The sequence below is a fragment of the Jaculus jaculus genome, chromosome 17 (genome assembly GCF_020740685.1).
Source record: "Jaculus jaculus isolate mJacJac1 chromosome 17, mJacJac1.mat.Y.cur, whole genome shotgun sequence".
NCBI classification, from domain to species: Eukaryota; Metazoa; Chordata; class Mammalia; order Rodentia; family Dipodidae; genus Jaculus; species Jaculus jaculus.
The window spans coordinates 12806738-12821100 of NC_059118.1; positions in this window are offsets into that span (position 1 = coordinate 12806738).

Here is a 14363-nt window from a genome sequence, read left to right on the forward strand (position 1 = left end):
AAGATAATATTCACGAATAAAAGCAAGAGGATTTACCCATTTCTCAGGATCTAGGATGATAGAGCAGGTTTTGATTGCAGATGACCTCGTTTCCAGGGCAACACATTCATTATCTCATTCTTTTCTAAGTTACCCAATTTAATTGCCCTCGCCTTTCATCACACCTCCCCCGCATTGAACACTTACCAGATCCTTTCCGAGGCCGCGTAGGCAGTACAACAGCCTTTACGGCTGCTCACGGAATGAAATGAGTGCGTGCACACACTTGGAGAGATGTGCAAGGAAAGGAATTTCAGTGGTATCTCAAGATCAAAGGGTGAACATGGCAGGTCTGTGTTCTGTGTCTACACATGTGGCGAGTCTCCCTGGAACACTTTACATTCTGATGTGCCCTGCCTGATGTGCCGAGCTGCCAAGTGCCAGCTCAGTGGAATTGAGGTTCTCCTGACAGTATGGTAGCTTATGAACCCCACGTGGTCGAAACAGCACACGGAGGAGATCATCTTGTTGCCTTCCTTGAGTGAGAAGAGGTGATTCTGCTGAAACACCCGGTTTTGGCATCATTTCTCATTTCTCTCTCACTCTCTCATTTTAGTCTTTGCCTTTGTGTGGCCTTTCTTGGAGGACTTCTCATTTTGAATTGGGGTTTTAGGTGTGGTGTCTTGGGGTGGGCGAAGTCATCAGGGCAAACAGCAAGTCAGAGACTGCATTGGAAATGTAGATGTTCACACTGATGTAGTTCAACTTATGACCCACTGCAAGAACAATGCTTTCCCAATTATTGTTTTAATGCCTTTACTTTTCATTTTGAAATATTTTTATTTTTATTTGTTTATGAGACAGAGAGAGAGAGAAAGAAAGAGAGAGAGAGAGAGAGAGAGAGAGAGAGAGAGAGAGAGAGAGAGAGAAAGTATGGCTTGGCTTGCTAGGGCCTTCTGCCACTGCAAATGAACTACAGATGCACACACATGCACACTTGGTGAATCTGACCCTATCTGAGTACTGGGGAATTGAACCTCAGGCTTTCAGTCTTGGCAAAGAAGCACCTTTAACCACCTAACAATCTTTCTGCCCCAAGTACCTTTGTGTTTTTCTTATGAGATCAAGCAAATAATATCTAATAATTAAAATATTTTATTATTAAGTAGAAAGTATGTATGGACACTTCACACGTTGATACCATCATTTATTTATCTCCTCCTGCCCCTATTCCACTGAGGGCCCTCCTTAGTGGGATCGCTGGTATTCACCATGTACTTGTAAGATATGAGAGCCGCGGTCTGTCATTGAGGAGAAGGCTATGTCTCTGGATGTTCCGTCCCACCCTGTGGTTCTTACACTCTTCCTGCCATCCTCCTGCAAACTTCCCTGAGCCTTGGCGAGTGTGCTTTAATTCTGTTTTAGTGTTGAGCTCTAGGCAGCTTCTGGGTTTCTGTTTTGGAGTGTTTGAGTGTCCTCAGTGTTTGTCTGAATCACCCTGGCACAGGTTGCCAGGCTTGCCATGGAAGCAGCACACTTGCTCATTTGGCCAGTTCCTCTGTGGTTTCCCCTGGGCTCTGGCTGCTGTGTGAGGGGAGGTTCATCTCCGGTCAGGGAAGCAGCTCTCTATCCTTGTCTTGTTGGTAGATCACGGGTGTCCTTGGTTGTCGCTGCTATCTCAAAAACAAATTCTCCAGTGGAGAGTGAGATCATGTTAAATGGAATAAACATTGTTAATTTAGAGAGATTTTTTTTTTTTTTTGAGACAAGTCCAACATACTGGCCTTTTTTTATGAGAGATAGTGAAAGTGAGAAAGAGCAAAAGAAAGAGAGAAAGAGAATAGGTGCACCAGAGCCTCCAGCCACTGTAATCAAACTCCAGAAGCGTGCACCACCTTGTGTGCATGTGTGACCTTGCATGTGCATCTTGTGAGTCTGGCTTACATGGGTTCTGGGGAGTTGAACATGGGTCCTTAGGCTTCATAGGCAAGTGTGTTAACCACTGTGCAGTCTCTCCAGCCCAATTTAGAGAGATTTTGATGGGTGTAGCCTCACTTTTGGATGAAGTCTAGTTGGACCTTCTCATTGGAGCCCATTATCTTGGTCTCCATAGGATTCTGCCTTGGTTCCTACTTCCAGTTATGGGTTCCTTTCCACTGAGCAGATCTCATAGCCAGTCAAAGAGCCATTGGTTACCCACCTAGGCTGTGTGCTACTATTGCACAGGTATGAACATTTTGTCAGGCTGGTTGTTTTCAGATAGCAGTGTCCCTTTTTTGCTCATGACATTTTTGGCCAAATTTCCCCCCAGCAACTCAAGTAGCACTTTTCAGAACTATACAGGCAAACTATCTGGGAAGTGGCTTCCTTTCAGATTTAGCTGGATCTTTTGATGCTCTGCATTGGCAGCCTGTGGTGTCTTCAGGAACAGGGTCTTCCCCTTTATCTCAGTTGGGCAATCAAGTGCTTTGACAGAAGCCTGTCTTGTTTTGGAGACCTTGCAGATCTCTCTGATCCACAGCTCAACATGGCTTGTGACCAAATTCTGGTACCAGGAGTTACAAACCAGAACCAAATGTTTTAGGGCTAGCCTTCATCTTACCCTCTCCAGGGCCTTTCATACCAGATGATCCCTCCATGCTTCTATTAAGGGTTATATCTTTTAGTTTAATGGTCAGAACATACTGGATATACTGGTTTTTGTATTTGTTTAAATATACATACAAATGTCATGTTTACTGTAGTTCTTTTGGCATGTGCGTAGTATGTGCGCCATGTGGTACATCTGGCATGTGTGGCATGTGCACTATGCATGTTTACACGTAGAGCCCATGTGAGTGTGAGAGGAGGATAGAGGAGCTCTTTCAGTGTCCTTCTGTGTCAATCACATGCTTCCTTAACACAGGTGTTCTCCCTCAATGATCAGCTGCTGTGGTCATGGTATCCTTAGTGATGCTCCTGTCTCCGACCCCTCACTAGAGTTGCAGATGTACACAGCCACCCTCGGCTTGTTATGTGGGTTCAGGGGAGACTAACACGGGTGTTTCAGGCCCCAGACATGATTATAAAAAATACCCCATGGTAATACCCTCCCTCCCCCCACTTTCCCCTTTGAAACTCCATTCTCTGTCATATTCCCTCCCTATCTCAATCAGTTTCTCTTTTAATTTTGAGGTCATTATATTTTCTTCCTCTTATGGTGGTCTTGTGCAGGTAGTGTCAGGCACTGTGAGGTCATGGATATCCAGGCCATTTTGTGTCTGGAGGGAGCATGTTGCATGGAGCCCTGCCCTTCCTTTGGCTTTTACATTCTTTCTGCCACCTCTTCCGCATTAGACCCTGAGCCTCAGAAGGTGTGATAGAGATACTGCAGTACTGAGCGCTGTGGTCATTTCTTTCCATCGCCATGATACCTTCTGAGTCGTCCCAAGGTCACTGCCATCTGAAAAGAGAAGATTCTCTACCAAAAGTGAGAGTAGCATTAGTATAAGGGTGTGAACATTAACAGAAGTGCTTACTAGACATATTCTATGTCAAAATGAAATAATCACATGTTCTTCCATTTGAAGTTTGGAATAGAAGGTAGAGACATGGCAGTGTAAGAGTTGACTGTCACATTAATTGCTTTGGCCAACAATGACTTGGCCACTCAAGGATATGTTCATTCTTTCACTGCAACAGAGAGTGGTTGGATTTTTATGGTCTCTCCAGTCCAGGGGCCTATGAATGGGTTGATTTAATTAGTTGAACCACATTGGTGTGAAGTGAACATCTATATTTCCAATATGGGTGCCTAGAACTGTGCCTGCAATGAGAAGGGGCAAAGCCAGAGCTAGAAAAGTCCAGTCTTCTTCTTTTTATTATTATTTTTGTTTTCAGAGGTAGGGTCTCACTCTTGCCCAGGCTGACCTGGAATTCACTATGTAGGCTCAGGGTGACCTCGAACTCATGGTGATCCTCCTAACTCTGCCTCGCAAGTGCTGGGATCAAAGACATGCACCACCTGGCTTCCAGTCTTATTTTTAAGGAGTCAGAAACATTTTCTATGAAGGGCTTGGTGGGTTTTGCAGTGCATTTGCCCCAATAACTCAACTCTGCTGCTGTGGCATAAAAGCTGCCACAGGCAACATAGAAAGGAATGGACATGGCTGTGTTCTAATAAAACTTTATTTATGAAACAGAGAGTGGATTGTATTTGGCATTGTCTCTTCCCCATAACAGATGGCTACGCCCACAACGTACAACCCACAATCCCCATGGGGGTAAGTGGCATCCCCAATGAGGAGGGTTCCTTTGCGGGGGGGGGCGAGGAAGAGGGTAAGGGTGGAACTAGCATGTGTTATTTACATACTGAGTATGTCCATAACTAATAAAGAATTTAAACAAGATATAAGAAAAAAAGATATTGTGAAAAAAATAGGTGATTCTTATTTTGTTTTTAAATTTTCTTGTTTATTTTTATTTATTTATTTGATAGTGACAAACAGAGAGAGAAAGAGGCAGAGAGAGAGAGAGACAGACAGACAGAGAGAGAGAGAGAGAGAGAAAGAGAGAGAGAGAGAGGGCACGCCAGGGTCTCCTGCCGCTGTGAACGAACTCCAGACGCGTGCGCCCCCTTGTGCATCTGGCTGACGTGGGTCCTGGGAAATCGAGCCTTGAACAGGGATCCTTAGGCTTCACAGGCAAGCGCTTAACCACTAAGCCATCTCTCCAGCCCCAAAATAGGTGATTCTAAAAAAAAAAAAAAAAAAAATCTCCAGCATGATTAGCTTCCCTTGTAACGATATTCGTAAGGGCATATGTAGAAGTCTAGTATCAGGAAACGCTATGAACACTCACACTCACCATTCCACTTAGGAGCAAATCACTATTGAGAGCGTAGGGCTGTGTGAGCTTCCCTAGTTTTATTCCATTCCTGTTGCCCTAAAATAACCACCATTTCCACACTCAATTAGGGTTTCCCTCGGGTTTCTATATGGTTCTATAAATATATAGTGTAAGCAAAGTGGTTATCAGGTATTTAGTTTTGCTTCTTTTTATCTTGTATAGAGATGGACTGGTGTTATGTGAGTGATTGCTTTCTGTCAGCATTAAGCTTTTCAAGTCCCTACATCTTATGGCTTCATGAATGCTGTGGCATAAAAGCAGTCAGAGGCCATGTAGAGAAGAATGGACACAACTGTGTTGCAATAAAGGTTTATTTACAAACAGTAGATAGAATTTGTCCTTTCATTGCCACTGTTTGATGAATCTTGAAATATAATGCTACCGTGTGAATATACACTAAGCTATTTGTTCATTTTGTTTGTGGCTGTTAGATTTACCTTAAATTTTAATATGCTATGAATATACTGTACATACATTTCTATATGTGCCTCATTTTATGATGGATAAGCACAAGAATTACTGCAGGATGCATTCTTATGCCTTACATCTGTACACTGTGAACACATTTAATAAGAGGCAATGCCAAATTATTTTCCAGTGTGGCTGTACCAATTCATATTTCCACCAGTAACATCTAAGCATGGGGGTTGCCCTCTGCCCCTGCTAACATTTCATGTGTGCTTACCCGGAGTATCTCACTGTGGTTTTAATGCCATTCCCATTTTTGCATTTGAAGGCTCTTCAGAATATAGCACTATTTCCTTGACATCCTTCCTGCTTATTAAGGGCCAGCATCAGTAAATGTTAGCATGATTGACAGGGAACATGCCTTAACTACCTCCCTCAAGGCGGCAGGCTTGGCAGAGGAACAGTAATCCTAGCACAGAAATGTCCTTTCTGGATCTAGATGAAGTTTGTTCCCCCCAGCATCCATCAAAATTTCATTAATTTTCTTGACTTTTGGAGGCAGAGAGACTTAGGTTATTGATATCCTATTTGCTATGATTTAAATGTTTTGGTTCCACCCCCTGACATGACACCAGAAATCATGTTGAAACTTAATCCTGATTTCACCAGCATTGGGAAGTGAAACCAGGTGGAGGGTGATTGGATCATGGGAACTACCCTCATGAATGGAATAATGCTACTATAGCAAATACCTATGGGAGAGGGTTGGCTATTCAACTCTTCTGCTACATGGAGAATATCACTTTCGATCAAGGACTCTTGGAAGTGGAGACCGGGTCCTTACCATCTACCAAAACAGTTAGAATTTTAATCTCGGATATACCAGTCTCCAGAGTTGTGAGAAATAAATTACCATGAATTAGAAGTTACCCAATACCATATATTCTATTATACTAGCCAGAAATAGTCCATCACTATTCCCACTACTGATTGCCAGAAGGAAAATTTGAGCTTCTTTTTTCTTTCTCACTCTCTGTTTCTCTCTCTCTCTCCATCATGTGTGTTTATGTGCAGGTGTGTGCGTGGCATGATGAGCATGTGGAGGTCAGAGGACGACCTTGGCATCAGGGTCCGTGCCCTCCACCTTGTTTACAGTTATTTTTTAATTGTTTCCTGATGCGAATGCCATACTAACTGTCCTGTGAGCTTCAGGATTCTCCTCTCTCCACCTCTCACTGTCGTAGGCACATTGGAATTATAAACACGTGTGCCACTGCATGTGGCTTTACATAGGCTCTGGGGAGCAGAACTTTAGTAATTAAGAAATGCACAGCAAGCGCTTTTAACCCGCAATCTCCCCAGACCTCTGCTACATCATGAAGAATGGTTCCTTCAATTACTGTGTGAGGGTAATAGTACCCCTTCTTGTTTTACATGGGTTGCTGAGTCTATGTGTTCCTTTGCTTCCTAAGAACTGAAATCTGAAATCTGCATTTTCCAGGGTCTCTGGTTTAGATTCTACCAGTGTGGTACACTTATATAGATTGGAGGCTAGATGAGGAGGATCTTTAGTTATTCTCTGGTTGTAGCAAGTAGCCATGCCAACATACAATTGCCATGATGGCCGTGTGGAACAGACTCCAGATGAGTTTCTAGAAGCTGCTGCTGCTTCTGCTGCTGCTTCTTCTTCTTCTTCTTCTTCTTCTTCTTCTTCTTCTTCTTCTTCTTCTTCTTCTTCTTCTTCTTCTTCTTTTGGTTTATTGAGGTAGGGTCTCACACTAGTCCAGGCTAACCTGGAACTCACTATGTAGTCTCAGGGTGGCCTCGAACTCACGGCGATCCTCCTACCTCTGCCTCCCGAGTGCTGGGATTAAAGGTGTGTGCCACCACCCCCAGTTTAGAAGCTTCTTCTTTAGTGTGCATTGCAGTTTATTTCTCATTTCTGAGCCAAAAACACCCTATCAGAGGCAGCTTGTAGGAGGAAAGAATTTATTTCAGGCCTTTGGTTTTGTGGGAGAGTTTTACCATGGTGGGAGAAAACGTGGTTTGAGCTGGGCTGGGCATCACATCTTGACAAGACAGCTTTCAGGAAGCAATGAAGAGTAAACTGGCTGTCACTGACATGCTGGACAAATAAAACTCGAGTTCCACCCCCAGAGACATTCCCCTCCAGCACGGCTTCACTGTCCAAATGGCCACCAGCTGGGGACCAAGTATTCAAAACACATGAGACTATGGCGGGGGGCGGGGAGGGCATCTTGGTTAAACCACCACAGTGTGAAATGCATGAGGGATCATTTGCCATGCCATCCTGTGAGCCAAGTGCTTTCTGATTCTTTCCAAGCCATCAGTGGTTCTCAGCATTCTTCACTCACCTTCTCCATATTTAATTACATCTTCATTAATGCCAGACATAGTTTTGCACCCCTATAATCCTAGTGCTCAGAGTCTGAGACAAGAAGATTAAGGGTTCATTGTCAGCCTGGGCTGCATCTCAAAAATACCACTACAATAAAACACTACCTGCAAATGATAACCTCTGTATTAATCTTTTTTCTCCCTACCTGTAGTAGTTTCTACTCTGCCCATTCGTGGAACTCTGGCTGATATATATTACCTACACCAACTGGCTATGGGATGCTATGAAACTTAAGTGGAATAATTCATGTGGAGCACCTAATGTGATCCTGTCACAGAAACCCACTTTCAACCTTCTATTAGCTAGCCTTGAATTCGCTATGGGGCAGAGGATGACCTTGAATTTCTGATCCTCCTGTCTTACCTCTTGAGTTTATGGGTTAACAGGCATGTGCCACCAGGGTGGAATTCAGCCCTTTTGCATGTTAAGCAAGCACTCTACCAACTGAGCTACAACCCCAGCTCTACTTTTTTTAAAAAAATATTTCTAAAGAAAGAGGTTCTGGTCCTCCCACTTTGAAATGTAAAAGGAGAAAGGAGGATGGCATGAGCTTGCTTCGGGGAGAGTAAATTCGGAGAACTTGGATGAGCCTGCATGTGAAACCTGGTTTCCATGACACCCAGGCCTAGCTCAAACACAGACGCTATGGCAATGTCAGAGCTGGGCTGAGACTCAAACCTCTAGACCCAACTTTGCACATTGCTGGCCAAGTTCAGGCTTTGCCAGGGTTGCTTGAGTGCCAGCATGTGTTCCTAGACATGACGCTGCCTTCGTTGAGAGAGTGCACTGTGAAGCGCGTCCAAGCTTCCCTACCCAGGGAGACCATTTGATCAAGTTCCTGCCCACACCTGCCAGAGGACTTTCAGTGTTGAATCAACAATGGAAATCACCTCCTCCTACATGATGGAGACTTCACCTGGAAGACACTTGGTGCCTCTTGGCTTCCTGCTCTGTTTCTCCACTGGCCTTAAAGACACTTTAAATACACCCTACCCCCCTCATGAAGTATGACTGGTTAACAATCAGAACTGCTCTGGAGCCTGACCTAAGTCTCCTTTGTTACCGTCCCATCTTGGCATTTTCAGAATAATTTCAGAAAAGCTCTTATTATAAAAGTTCTTGTTCATATTACTCTAGGAAGAAAGGCTGCTTGCCCTGAGGGCTTGCCACATCCCCCCATTTTTTTTTTTTTTTTTTTGTGGGAGGTTGCTCAGCAGACCTCCATTCTCTGACTTCCTCCCTAGGGATAGTTGTGAGCTAAACAAGCCACGTCTTTGTTGCTGTGCCCAGGTTTCTCTTTCTGGACCTGTCCTCCTTTGGGAGTCCACTCTCCGTGTGTTTAGTGTTTGGATGAATTTATCATCAGTGTGCCATTTTCTCAGGGGTATGTATATTTTAGAGCTGGCATTCCCCTGGTGCAAAAAATCTGCTGCTTACTCATATTCAACACACACACAAACATGCTGTTTTTGTAAGGGAACTGATAAATAGTGGGGACGGCACCGACTTGACCTCCAGTGCTTCAGGGGAGTCAGCGCCATCCGTTGTCAGCTTGGCTGCTCTTGGCTGTGGGGCTGTGGCGTGAGAAGGGCAGATATTCATTCATGGGACATTCCTGGCTCACTGCATACGTAGGTAGAACACGTGCGCTGGTTTTCTCTGACAGTCCAGCTGCATGACAGCCTCATCCTGAGAAAGACGAGGAATGCATCCATCAGAAGTGTGAGAGAAATTATGACAAGGTGGACTCACACAGCAAGCCCATGAGAGGAGCAATGGGAGGGGAATGGAGACCAGGAGGAAAGGAAAAGATGGGGCAGGAGGGAGTGATCCGTGTCTAGTCTGTGCTCCAGCATAAGGCAGCTCCTGTTAGGTACATGCCATCCGGAGCACAGGGTACCCATAGCCAGTAGCCTGTCCTGTTCGTCTAACTGTTTTTCTTAGTTATATACTACCAGAGCACAGGATTAATGAGCTTACCTTGGGTTCCTGCATCCTAGCCCCACATGCTAATTCTGCATCCTAGTATGACACCCTAGCAATGCATCCTAGTCCTAGATCCCAGCATTACATCCTAGTCCTACATCTTAGCCCTGAATAATAGCACTGCAACTTAGCTAGGCATCTGAGCCCTGCATCTTTGCTCCACATCCTGGCCCTGTATAGTGGTGGACTTGTATTCTCGCCCTGCATCCCAGCTCTGCCTCCTCCGTAGGTCTCTGAGAAGCTCCATAATCCCACTCCACGGCTGCCGAGCCAGGTAACATGTTAAACGGATGCGTGTGTGCTGGGAAGAAGGAAAATGCATAGGATGAGAATAATTCACTCATCACTTCTTTTTTTATTTGTTTTAATTTTTATGAGACACACAGAGAGAGACAATACTGGGGCACCAGGGTCTCTCGCTGCTGCAATTGAACTCTAGATGCTTGCACCATGTTGTGTGCACGTGTGACCTTGTGTCGCCTTGTGCATCTGACTTATGGGCCTGGGGAGTCGAACATGAGTCCTTAGGCTTCGCAGGCAAGCACCTCAACCACTAAGCCGTCTCTCCAGCCCGCTCATCACTTCTTGAGCACTGCTTTGTCCCAGCACTGCACGAGTCATATCACTGAATCCTTGCCATGGGGCGGTAAAGGACAGAGATGCTCACAGTTCAGAAGAGGGTCTTGGTTAGTTCAGGGAGTTAGTGGCAGGGATGGCTTATTAGTTACGTCTGTTGTTGCTGTGACCAAGTACCTGGCAAGAAGCAATGTAAGGAGGGGAAGCAGATTTATTTTGGCTCCTGGTTTGAGGGTCCAGGCTGTCAACGTGGGGAAGAAATGGTGGTAGGAGCATGGTGTCCACCGTCAGGGAGGAGAGGGAAATGAATGCTAATGCCCAGCTGAGTTTTCTCTTTTCTTTTAAGTTTTGAACCCCAGCTCATGGGATATTCAGGGTGAGTCCTCCCTCAGTTTAACACTCATAGACATGCACAGAGGTGTGTACCTTCGGTGATTCCAACTGCAGTCAAGTTAACAGGGAACATCACAGATGGCTATTTGGAAACCAAATCAAAAGCTAATGGCTGGGGAGGTCATAAACCCTAAGTGGGAAGCTACAACTGTTGTTTGGCTAAACGTATATACCATGCCCACGAATTGCCCTCTAAATATTTATCTTTGTGCCCACATATTAATTCCACTTTCACTTTTAGATAGGGAAGCTTCTTTTTTTTTCTGATGGTGCTGACCACTGAGGGGACACAAAATTCATCAAGGTGCTAAGAAGAAGTGACAGTGGAGCGTTCAGCACTCAGAGGGACACATCTATCACACCCTTCAAGTCTCAGGGACCATTGCGGAAGAGGTGGTGGAAAGGATGTAAGAGCTGAAGAAAGGGAAGAAGTGCTTACAATGCTATCCTCCAGACACAAAGTGGCCTTGATATTCATGACCTCCCAGTGGCTGAAGCTACCTATACAAAGCCTGCATAATAATAGGAGTACACAAAAAAAATATTGGTGACATAAAGATAGAAGAGGGACTAGTTGAAAAGAAGGAGAGATTCTGTGGAGGGGACATGGGAAGCTGGAAGGAGGGGCTCATCATCCGGGGACGTTGTGTACTTGTATACAGGTTGTCAACAAGTAGAAATAAAGAAGCGGGAGAACCGGTTTGGAGGCTTTTGAGTTAGGAAACTTTTGCGTATGTCTCTTATATGCACACTTGAAATAGTCGATTTGTGCAGCTCGGGAAGCGCTGGGATAGGCTGCAGCAGTGGGAAGGCAAGTCGATAAGAGTTCACTGACAATCAGGTTACTTCCATGCAACAGGCGTTGTGTTCTGCGGGGGCGGGGGCGGGGGCGGGGGCGGGGGTGTCTTGTGCATGGCGTTACAGGTATTGGTTCAGGTTTTGGCCCATTCGGCTGAGGGTAGACAGTACACGCTGCCACATGTCTGTGCTGGGGAATGGCTCCCAGATTTTTAACCCCATGGAATGGCTGCACGGTCCCCGGGCCTGGAATGAGCATGCTGATAGGACCCAAGCAGCACCTATGGGAACAGTCTGCAGATGAGCGACAAGGAGGTGGTCTGACAGGACACAGGTGAAGCCTCATTTCTTTTTTTTTTTTTTTTCTTTGTTGTTGTTGTTGCAGAAATCCACAGAGGAAATAAGATTCCATGACTCAGGAACACTGGCTGTAAAGTACTGTTTACTGTTGACCGCATCTCACTTTTTCAATCTGGTTGAAAGCTCTTTTGTGGAGGGAGGGAAGGTATATTATCTGTTGTCTTCCTCCCATTGTTACTATAGTCACCTGTGTCATAAAGATGGAAAGAAACACGTGTAGGCTCAGATTAACTGGGTTTTATGAATACGCACATGTATACGTTTTATACCCACAGTTATAGGTTTATGTGTACATCTTATGTATAAACTATGTATGATATTCAGCAGCAAAAACAACTCTCTCCATGAAGAAGGAATCATTCTTTGGAAATACTTACTGGAGCTCTGCTGTATCACTTGTAATATCAGGTACTTTATTGTCTCTTTGAACACATATCTCCAGAATCAATTTATGGAAGGCCAAGGGTTTAATTTAGCTTATAGCTTCAAGAGGAAGGCTGCTGTCCCACTGCCGCACGGGAAACGGAGCAAGAACGGGATGTGGAGTTCAGCTATGACAGCTCAGGGCCCCGCCCCCAGTGATGCACTTCCTCCAGCAAGGCTCTACAACCTTCTCAAACAGTGCTTCCAGTTCAAACTCAGGAGTCTGTGGGAGACATTTCATAGTCAAACCATCACACTTGGAGTCTCTGCACCCAGATTCCCATGGTTAGCTCTGGAATCAGGCGTTTGTAGCTCAGTGCTCTGTCTGAGATTGCCTGCTTTACTTGGGAACCCAGGTAGACAGAGTTTGGCTTTGGATCCATCACATTTCCTCACACAACATCTCCACCTTTTCATACCATCTTTTAAATCAGGAAGCAAAGGTTGCCCCCTCCTCCCTTCCATATCAAGGAGAATATTAGACAGTTGCAGTAAGTAGAATACATTTGGCTTCGCCCCACACATTTCTATGTGGTTTTTCTCGTTTGTAAAATGGGAATGCCGTCTGATTCAGAAAATGACTGACCATCTGTAATGTGATAAGGGGCTGAGGAGAGACACCATCAGGCTGTCTTCAACAAGACAGAGAGGTCCTGGAATTCCAAGAACCCCTGAGAACTTTGCCCAGTGGGGGTGTGTAGTGTGGAATTAAGGAAGTAAATAGCTTTGCTTCAACTGACAGGGAGTTCAAGGGTACCTTCAGATGAAAGCAAGCAGACCTTGCAAACAGTCTAAATCCAAGAAAAGCACCAAGGAAATCGTTGTGTTTGAAACTAGGACAGGAAAGTGGGTGTGTCAGAGAGTGGGAAGTGCTGGCCATGCAATTCCTTTATCTAAGATGAAGGGATCAGGGATTTTTCTTTTCTGATTTCAGAATTTTCAGGTTTAAAAATATTTGCTTATGCATAATAAGGCATCCTGAAGGTTGAGATTCAAGTTGTGCATATCTTGTAACTATATCCTGAAGCATTTTCATGCCATAGTTTTCATGTCTCCTATATATTTTACCATGGCCTGTCACATGATGTCAGGTATAAAATGGTCTACTTTTGAGCATCACATTGATGCTCAAAGACTTATGTTTTGGAGCATCTCACATTTAATACTTTCAGATTAGCAATGTTCCAGCTGTGTATTTGGAAGGACTTTTCTGCTGTGTGTCTTTTTGCATCCTATAGGCAGATTTCCTTTATCTCTGTGCTAGGTTACTTATTTATTTATTTATTTATTTATTTATTTATTTTTATGGGAGAAAAAGAGAGAGTGAGAGAGATAGAGGGAGGGAGGGAGCTAGAGAGAGAGAGAGGGAGAGAAAATTGGCATGGTAGGGCCTCTAGCCACTGCAATCAAACTCCACATGGGTGTGCCTCGTTATGCGCATGAGTGACCTTGTGTGTCTGGCTTAAGTGATTTCTGGGGAGTTGAACCTGGATCCTTAGGTTTGGCAGGCAAGCACCTTAACCACTAACTCATCTATCCAGCCCTATTATTTATTTATTTGCAATCAGAGAGAGAGAGAGAGAGAGAGAGAGAGAGAGAGAGAGAGAGAGAGAGAGAGATGGAGAGACAGAAAGAGCGAGATGGAGAGAGAATGGGTGCACTAGGGCCTCCGGCCACTGCAAAGGAACTCTCTAGATGCATGCACTACTTTGTGCAACTGCCTTTATGTGGGTACTGGAGAATCAAACCCAGGCTGTTAGGCTTTGCAAGCGAGCACCGTAACCGCTGAGCCATGTAGTATTGTTACTGAAAGTATGACCTATACAGTGAACTGCCTCTTTCATTAGGATGGAAGGAGCATTTGAACCAAGCTCTCTGGCTTGTGGACCGCTGCTTCTTCTTCTGCCTGGTGTTGTCGTGGCACTCACTGCTGCCTTGTCACACGGCTCAATTCCACCTACCACCGTCATCTATCCTGTTCTGACTTTTTTGGTACAGAATCAGGTAACATCCATGGAGGTCTGGCTTACTGGTTGAGGTTATGCAGAGACCTGAGTTTTTGCACAGACTCCTTCCTGGTGCTTGGTGAAGATTCTGGGTTCTAGCACACCTTCACTGTGCCCCTGGACGTCAG